The sequence below is a fragment of the Phyllostomus hastatus genome, unplaced genomic scaffold (assembly GCF_019186645.2).
Source record: "Phyllostomus hastatus isolate PE091 unplaced genomic scaffold, TTU_PhHast_1.1 phas_contig_244, whole genome shotgun sequence".
In the NCBI taxonomy this organism is placed as follows: Eukaryota; Metazoa; Chordata; class Mammalia; order Chiroptera; family Phyllostomidae; genus Phyllostomus; species Phyllostomus hastatus.
The window spans coordinates 3474-13496 of NW_025333796.1; the positions used below are offsets into that span (position 1 = coordinate 3474).

The window sequence follows — 10023 nt, forward strand, 5'->3', positions numbered from 1 at the left end:
CTTACCTAAAGACCTGCAATTTCCCAGCTTTATTAAATTCTAGTTTACATAAAATAAAATTAATTACTTCTTTAGTAGATTTTATAATCAATTTTGTAAACATTTTTCTAACAATTTTGGATATTTCCTGTTACGTTGCTTATATTTTCTCATGTTACAGTGTGTGTTCAGTTTTTTATTTTACTTTATTTTACTTTATTTTATTTTATTTTATTTTTTACCTTTTGATCCCTTGCAACCATTTGTATCACCTCTCACCTCTGGGAACCACCAATCCACTCTCTGGATCTTTGAGCTTGGGTTTTTCGTTTGTTTGTTTCTTTTATATCCCACATAGGAGATCATACAGTATCTGGGTTTCTCAGTCTGACTTAATTTCACTTAACAAATGCCCTTGAGATCCATCTATGTCATTGCAAATGGAAATATTTGGGGCATTTTATAGCTGAGCACTCTTCCATGTAAATCACCATTTCCTCATCCATTCCTCCATATATGGATGCTTTGGTTCCTTCCATTTCTTGGCTATTGTAAGTCATGCTGCAGAGATATTTGTTTTCTGTAGCTACATACCCAGTAGTGGAAATGCTGGATCATATGATAGTTCTATCTTTAATTTTTTAAATCATCACCTGAGGGCATTTGTGTTTATTGTTTTTAGGGAAAGAAGAAGGGGAACATTAAGAAAAGAGAGAAGCATTGATAAATCCCTATTAGCATGTGCCCCGACTACAGGTGGAACCCACAATCCTCTGCTACAGGAGATGCTCCATCCAGCTGAGCCATGCTGACCAGTGCAGCTACTTTTAACTTTTCAGGAACCTCCATACACAGTAACTGCACCAGCTTGCATTCCCACTACCTGTGAATAGCAGTTCTCTTTTTCTGCACGTCCTACCAACGCTCATTACTTTTGCCTTTTTGGTAGCAGCCAACCATTCTAATGGTTGTAAAGTGATATCTCACTGTGGTGTTGATTTGCGTTTTCCTGGTGATTAGCGATGTTGAGCATCTTTTTTGGATCTCTTGGTCATCTGTATGTCATTTTTTAATACAAAGTCTATTCAGAATTTCTGCCCATGTATTCAAATTGAATTGCTGATTTCTTTTTGCAACTGAGTTGTATGAATTCTTTATGAAGTTTGGACATTAGCCTCTTATCAGCTCTGTGATTTGTAACTGTTTTCCCATTCAGGCGGTGGCCTTTTCATTTTGTTGATGATTCTTTTGCTCCCTTTCATTTGCATGAAGTATCTTCCTCTACCCTCCACTTTCTGTCTCTGTGTGCCTTCCATCCTCAGGTGGGTCTCTTGTGGACAGGGTGTGTATGAGTCTTGTTTTCTTGTCCACTCAGCTGCACCATGTCTTTAGCTTGGGGCACTTAATCCATTTACATCTATAGTGATTTTAGATGAGTACATGTTTATCACCATTTGAGTATTTGTAAGAGTTGGGTTTTTTGATTGTTTCTTCTTAAATAAGTCCCTTTTGATTTCTTGTAACTGTGGTTTGCTGGTGATGAACTCCTGTAGCTTTTTCTTGTCTGAGAAGATCTTTATTACTCCTTCAATTTATTTATTTATTGACCTATTTATTTAAATCATCACTCAAGGTTATGTTTTCATTGATTTTTTTTAGAGAGAGAGAGAAAGGAAGAGAGAAAGCTAGGAAGGGATAAATATCCATGTGAGAGAAGCATCAATTTACTGTCCCCGTAGTCTGGAATAGAACCTGCAGTCTAGGTATGTGCCCTGACCAGGAATTGAACCTGCCAACTTTTGGTGTCCCAGAAAACCCTGCAAGGAACTGAGGGGAAACAGCCAGGACTCTCCTCCAATTTGAAATGAGAGCCTTTCTGTGCAGAGCCCCCTTACAGGAGCCAGTTTGGACAGCTCCTCCCCTCACTTCCTCCTCCTCCTCCTCCTCCTTGTCCTCCCTGTCCTCACTCAGCTCAGACTTCAAAGTCACAGACAGGAGCAGGACGCAGATTTTGCAGGTAAAGAAACATGGGTGATTGTGTATGTGTAGGGGGGAGCGTCAGGGAAATGTGGGATGTGGAGCATCGGAGTCCCCTGCCCTGGGATCTGAGTTAAACCTCCCATCAGACTTGCTCTCAGTGCAGGTTTCTCCTTGCTTTCTGTTTCCTGTCTCTGATGACTGACTCTGGGCTGTGATCTGCTGTAAAGGCTGAGACTTGCAAATTAGCCACTCTTACTGGTTTGCTGCTCAGAGGATATTTGTACAAATAAGTGATGCACTTCACCACTTAACGGAAATTATATATAAACTTGAATCTTTTCAGGACAGAGCAGGTGAGTGGGCAGAGTCAGCTCTGGGGGCAGCTGGTGGGTGGGAAGCGCTGGGAGGTGTCAGAAGCACTCAGGACCAACAGCCACTTTGTGGCCAAAGCTGATTTGCAAAATACTGGGATTCCTCTTCTCAAGTTACAAGAAGGGCTTTTCTATTCCCTATCCTTAAGGCATGAAGAGCTAAATCTTCTTTCCAAAGGACCATCTGTCTTTCTAACTGTGTTTCAAGTGAGTCTTCGACAGCTCCTGTCAGAGGAGCCTGCCCTTCCCAGCTGGCATTTTCAGCCTGTCCCAGGCAATGTCCCCTCCACTCCCAGTTCTTCTAATGGCTCTGCCCACTGCCAAACATGCATAAGCAGTGAGGAGACGAAATATTTACAATGAAATACTGTGGTCCTATGACAGTGAGCATGGATGAATAAGGAAAGGGACACCTTTTTCTCAGATGTAGGCTGAACATCAAGGTCAGAGGGAATCAATAAGCAGAGGGAGTTTTGGTCAATTTATTCATTTAACAACATGTGTTGTGAAGAACTCTGTGTCCAATAATGTGCTTGTCCCAGATAATAAGGGAGTACTGGACAGGATGCCCCCCTGGAGGTTCCATAGTCACGAAGCTTCCAACTGACCAGGGCAGAGTAGAGAGAGCAGATGCAGAACTCCCGACGGAGATCTGTGCTCCAGGGGAACCCACGGGAACACTGGGAGAGCCAGTGGTGAGCACAGCTATACTGTGGGTGGTGACAGTGTTGCGGGGAGAGGCGTTGGAGAAAAATAACCAAGTTTTAGTTAAAAACTGTGTTGAGTTTTTTAAAAATTGTGGAGGTGAAGAAGGACTGAGGATGAGATGATCCCTTAGGGCCTGTGGCAGGGAAACCAGTCCCAGTGGCCTGGATCAGCCTGAAGGAGGGAGTAGGGACACGTCTGCATGTTTTGGAGGTCGAGTTGATGGGACAGATGAGCAAACGTGAGGAGAGATGAGCTGTAGGAGACCCCACCACTCTGCAGGAGCCTTATGCTGAAAGGCTGAGGCCAGCTGCTGAACAGAGGGGAAGTTTCAGGGGCGTTTGGTGAGAAATGGGATGATCCTGTGACCTGAAGGCAGTACTGGCTGTAGAGCATGGAGGTCAAGGGTTTCCCGTGGACAGTTTTATGTGAGATGCCCATGAACTTGACCAGTGGAGAAACGGAGTGGGATATGAAAGTTCAGACCTTTGGGGAGGGTCTAAGCTACAGATAAAGTTCAAATGGAGGTTAGAACAACAAGTTACTGAGGGGACGGGGGAAGGGTGCTCAGAAGCCGAGCTGAGGAAGCACCTGAAGCCTGTATGTTTGTGCAGAGAAAGAGCAGGAAGAAAAAGGAGACTGACCAGGGGAGTGGAGTAGAAGTGCTTGGAAGGAGGAGAAATCAAGTAGCCAGTCTACGGGAGGAAGGGGCTGCTGGCAGTAGGAGGTTCAGTTTGCAGTTACTCTCCATTTCCCTGAAATGAGTTGTGTTTCTTACCCACAGGAACTCACACGACAATGGCAGCTCCATTGCACAGCTCGAGTTTCAGCATCAGAGAACCCGAGACCAGCCATGGTGAGAGGGAACTTGGGCTCCCCAGGCCAGGCTGAAGGAGGGGACCTGGTGGGGGCTCTCCTGTCCTGTCTCCTAGTCCCCAACTGAGCAAGATCCAAATACCCCCAACCCATTTCTCATTTTGTCTCCATCAACTCTGCTCTTTCTTTCCCCTCGACCCTCCACCCTGGCCCCTCCTGATGTGGCATCACTGCTCAGAGAAAGAGGTTACAGTGTCCTGAGCGATCCAGGCTTGATGAGGGATCTTGTCTCCTACCTCCTAACATGTGCACACAACAGGAGGGCTCGCTCTAGCCTGTCTGTGTGTTTCTCTGCCCCTCTCTTCAGTCCCCGTGAGGGTGGGAAGGAGGAATGTGAGAGTAAATGAGATTTAATTCAAGTCCCTGTGGTCCCTGCTCCGGGTGGCCTCACTGTAACCAACAAATTCCCAGACTGGCTCACTCTGTTTCCCACATAAACCCCCTTTTACTCCCTTGTCTATACAAAGTAACTTCATCAGTTGAATTTGTGGTGGTTTTCAAACCACACCACAATGTAGTGGCCTGGAAATAGCCATTTTGTTGGCAGTTCTTGGGTCTGAGCCAGCTGGGCCCTTCTCAGGCAGACTGGCTCATGCACCTGGTGGTAAGTGGCAGTTCAGTGCATAGCTGGATAAATTTTTTTAGATGAAATGTATTGGGGTGAGAGTGGTTAATAACACTATGTAAGGTTCAGGTGTAAAATCCTGTCATCCATCTTCCGTGTACTGCATTGTGTACTCACAACCCAAAGCCAAACCTCAACAGAGATTTGACCCGTTTACCCTGTTCCACTTTGCCCCTCCTCCCTTTCCTTCTGGTAAACACCACATTGTTGTCTGTGTCCATGAGTTTGTTTTGTTTTTTTTTTTACTTGAGGCTTTCTATTTTACATCCCACACAGGAATGAAATCATATGGCTCTTGTCCTTTTTTCATGTGACTTATTTCACCTCGTATGATGCTGTCGAGATCCAGCAACTGGATAATTTGGGATTGGACATGTCTCAATCCCAGTCTTCATGGATGTGTCTGCTAGTCAGCAGGTTCTTGGGCAGGCCAGGGTGACAGGGATAAGTGGGCCTAGTCCCTCATCACTGAGCAGGCAAGTCCAGCCTCTTCCCAAGGCAGCTGCAGGGCTCTGCAGGGCACAATGACACAGCCAGCTTTACACATCCACACATTTAGGACCCATGCTGGCATCACACTTCTGTTGCTCTCTTGTCCAGAAGGAGTCACCTGGATTCAAGGGGTGGGGAAACAGACCCAGCATTCGTGAGCAGAGCTGCAGATCCACATCCCAGGAGGCTGATGTCCCAGATGGGAACAGTCCGTGGCCACAGTAGCACTCTGTCACATAGATGGCCATGTGCCCTCAGCATTGGCAACCTGCTTCGGGGTGGAGCTGGTCTTTTGTCTCATCTCCCAGGATATTCCCTCTCCCTGTGTGGTGACAGCTGACTCCCTCAGGGTGTCTCTAGGTGGATTCTTCTACTGTGATGCTAACGGCACAGTGTTCTCACCTCCCACCCACATTCCCATTGTTGGTAGCCATCCTGTGTCCTGTGTTTTCAGCTTCTGGAAACTTACTTCTCTCTTCCCAGGATTCTGGTTATCAAATGTGGGAAACTCACCCCCATGGGTGGTTTGGCTACTCCCTGGATGAGCTACAGCTTCTTGACAGAGTGTGTGGAAGATGGGGAATCACTACTGATCTTGTGGAAGCCAGAGATGGGGCTTCTGCCAAATCTCTCTTCTGTTTGATGGATATTTAAAAAAAACATTCATACTACAGAATAGACAGAAGGGGCATACTGGAAATAAAAAGGCCAGTGAGGGGACAGCTGAGGCATGGATGGTGATGTAGGTTGAGCTGGTATGATGGTCTTTAACATGGAGAGAAGCGGTCAGATTGTGAATGGAACATTCCAGTGGGTAGGATCTGGAAAGTAAAGGGAAGAGAGGAATCAAGGGAGATTTCTAGACTTTGGGTCTGAGGACCTGGGTGTTGGTGATGATGTCTCTGAAAGGGAAATTCAGTCATCACTCCTGTCTCTAATGTCATTGGTGTGACCCTGTGGGCATGGACTCTGAGCAGAGACGATGGCTGTGTGTGATACAGGGTCCTGCCACAGGCCACTGTCTCACTGAAGGCCGTGCTGGAGGGTCTTTGTCAGAGAGACAGGTGCTCGGGTGCGGTTGTTTCTTGTCTTGCCTGGTCCTGGGCTGGGTTCCCCAAATCCTTAAGCATTCCTCCATAAGGCACATTAAAGAGAAACAGATTTACTGAAGGGAAATGGGGAAAGAGCTAAACAGATGATTTGGTGTTTAACTGAAGGCACAGTTACTTTGAAAACATCCTCCAGTTGGTAGGCTATGGTTTCTGTCATTAACCTGCAACTTTCCCAGGAAGCACATAGGCCTAACGAAGGGAGACTAAGAAAGTTAATTCTACTGGTGCTAATCTGCATGAGTTGTCATTGTTTTTGTTGTTGTTGTTGTTGTTGTTGTTGTTATTATTATTATTATTATTATTTAAGTGTGAAGGGATTTTACAGTAACTCCAGAGAACTGTCTGTACTTTCTGGTTGTAAGTCTTCAACATGTTAATTTAAAATAGGAAAATGACATTAAATTTCTACACACAGTCATAATTTTAAGGAAGGTGTTTTGTGTTTGTGTGGTTCACAGTCCCTGACAATAGGGCTGCATATGTGATATGTAAGGGGACACTCCTTCTTTCTGCCGAGGTGCCCTGCTCACCCCTGCAAAGAGGGAGGGCCTGAATCACCCCCTCCCTGGCTTCTTCATGGGAAGAAGAAAAATTCCCTTGTGACTATGACGTGGGGGTGAGGGGATGTTCTGCTGTGACATCCCACAGTCACCTTTTGTGTCACTTGCTGCTTTGGCTTAGGAGGGACAGCACCTACAGTGGCTCAGAGCTCTCACTTACATGCATGGGTGCCCTCCCCTGGGGCCCTATCTGCCAAAGGTCAGAGTGAGCAGCCCAAGGGACTCTGGAGATGTGCCCGGAGTTCTCTGAGTCCCGCAGCAGGAACACGCAGCCCAGGGCTTCCTCAGAGCTCCTGTGGGTGCAGGGGTTGCTCACGGAATAGAACCTGATCAGGCAACAGAGACGGGCACGGGTGGGTGTGGGTCCTGCAGGGGAAATGCTGGAGGTCAATCTAACACTGTGGCTTTTGATTCCTGATGTCCCAGGGCTTGGAAACCAAGACCCCAGAGAGTCACAACAGAGACTAATCTTAGTGGGTAAGACTGGAGCCGGAAAAAGTGCCACAGGGAACAGCATCCTTGGGAAGAAAGCGTTTCAGTCCACCATCACGACAAAATCCGTCACCAAGGCCTGTGAGAAAGGGAGCTGCACGTGGAGTGGGAGAGCTATTGTGGTCATGGACACTCCTGGCCTTTTTGACACCGAGGTGCCGGATGCTGACACACGAAAGGAGATTGCTCGTTGCATCCTCCTGACATCCCCAGGGCATCATGCACTGCTCCTGGTGGTCCCACTGGGCCGGTACTCAAGGGAAGAGCAAGAGGCCGCATAGAAGGTGCTGACAATGTTTGGTCCGACAGCTAGGAGATTCATGATTCTCTTATTCACCCGGAAGGATGAGTTGGACAGCGTGGAGTTCTGTGATTACATAAAGGAAGCCCCCAAATTCATTCAGGATCTGAGGAAGGATTTCAAGGATCACCACTGTTTGTTCAACAATAAGGCAACAGGGGCTGAGCAGGAGGCCCAGAGGGCACAGCTGCTGGACCTGGTCCAGCGCATGGTGATGGAGAACGAGGGGGGATTCTACACTAACGAGATGTACCAAAGGGCCGAGCAGGAGATTCAGAAGCAGATCCGAGTGATAGAAGAGCAGTGCAGAGCTGAGCTGGAGAGGGAGAAGAAGCAGATAATAGAGGAGTATGAGAAGTAAATCAGAAACCTGGAGGATAAACTGGAGCGGGAAAGGAGAAAGGCGGAAATGGAGTGGGTGTTGGCAGAGAGGGAAAAGCAGTATGTTTCCAGGCAGCAAAATGCCAGGGGTGAAGTGGAGGGTAATAGTGGTATACTTCAGTCCATCGTGAAATATTCAAGCTTGCCAGTCCTTTGTTACATTTCTTCTTCGAGTAAAATTAAGCTCATTGAAAATATATGTGTATTTCCCATGAATTTTGGCCGCCCCCTCCCTATATTACTCATCCCCCAAAGTCAGAGCTCTCTGTTTCTGTCCCTCGGGCTCTCAGGACTAGGGAGGGTGGGAAAGTTCACTGTTGACAATTGATTGAGTTAACCAGGGACACATTCTCAATCTGTAAAAGTCCAGGGGAAAGTGTGGATGCTCCCTACCTTCTGAACTTTGTCTCAGATGCAGGGGTAAAGGAATGCAGGAGACCACAAGTCGGTGAGTCCGGGCCTGCTCTACTTATCCTTAGTAACCATTTCTCCTCCAGATTCTTTCCAGATTGGCAGAGAATCTCTACCTGTGGCTTCTGCTTTTTATTTTTGCCTTTAAGATCTCTGTGATTATTTTACCCACGTGGTTAGGTAATCTAGAAAGAGATGCTTATAGGATTCTTTCTTCATTAACATAAATTTGTTGCATTACATCCTAATACAAGGACTGAGATTGTTCCTTATCATCGGCCCCCTGAAGGACAAAGAACTGTTTGAAAAATGGATCGCTCAGATCTCAACAGAGTGAAATGACGGAAAGGGCAAAGGACACGGATTCAAGAACGTTCGAAATATTCAGATGTTCCTATAGAAGTGCTTTGACCAGCCTCAACGTGAGCACGTTGCTAAAAGACTAGTTCTCTCTTTTCCTTGGGAAACGAAATGATGCACCGCACCACCATCACCCCGCACCTTGATGACTCCCTGCTGGGAGGGTGGTCCACACATTGCTCCCCACGGCCTGAATTCTTTCCTTAGTGTTACTATAATAAACCTTTTCTATTCTTTCGTATCTGTGCAAAACTCGAAATCTTTTACCTTAGGAAGAAACACTGATATTTCTTCTAAGAACACAGGGAAGAATTTTACTTTTTGGTAAAATTTCAAGATGGTTTCTGAGACCTTTGCAGATTTCCTGATTACAAATGAGATCCCTTTATTGTATGGATAACAGTAGTGCAAATCTACCCCTTCTCTCCTGGGGACTCCTACATGAGTAATTTCTAGGAGCTCCCAAAGCACATTTCCATGTTCTAGCCACAGGTTCTGGTGGTCACATGCCCAGAGGGAACTTCGGTATCTGCCTGGGGAATGAACCAAGGGACCACAGTGCAGGTCAGGTCCAGTCACCACTAGCCAAAAAGGAGAGAGGACAGTCTGGTTCCTTTTTTTAAAAAGTAAACATAACAGTAAGAAATGGTTTCACATCCCAAAAGAGACCAAGCACTTTGCCTTTGTGAGAGGGGATAATTTATGACATGTCTCTCCCTCCTGGGCTGTAGGATAAGCCCTTCCCTGTTCCAAAAGGAAAACCATCAGCTTGGTCCTATAATGCCCAGTGCTACCTGGGGGTCCCATCCCTGTGACTTCCAAAGTCTGCAGTGACAAAGCCAAAGGCTACAGAAAGTTCTGTATGTGTTGTTACTGAGGAACCAGGTAGAGAACTGAATTGCAGGTTTGCAGGGCCTGGACACGACAGACAGAGGACAGTGGCACATGACTGAGAGCATAGAGGGACACAGGAGGGGGCAGCTCAGAATGTTCCTCTAAGAGCAACAAGGAGTTGGGACTGTCCATGCTGCGGAAGTGTTCCTTGAGCCAAGGTTCACCAACTCTTCAAAGGGTGAGGTAAGAAATATTTTGGGAGGCCCTCATGCACACCAGGCACTTGGTACACAGTGATGAGTCAAGATACTAACACTTTGTCCCAAGCACAGCAGCATCAAATTGGTGTGAGCCCTGTGGTGTCTTGGATGAGACGGAAACATTTACACAGGAAGGTCAGGTAGAAGGTAAATTCGCACGTGGACTATGCAGCTGTGCTCAATCTTCTGTCCTACACTTGGCACCATGGGCTGTCCCGCTGTGTTCTCTGCATCACAGGGAAGGGGTTGGGGGTCATTCGTCATTGTTTTGCCCCTGATAGGTC

The 10023-nt window shown here is 46.6% G+C and overlaps 1 pseudogene; it reads left to right on the forward strand.

Moving 5' to 3' along the window:
* The first annotated feature begins 769 nt into the window (after positions 1-769).
* LOC123818001 lies at positions 770-8886 on the forward strand (annotated as a pseudogene).
* Positions 8887-10023: the final 1137 nt, after the last annotated feature.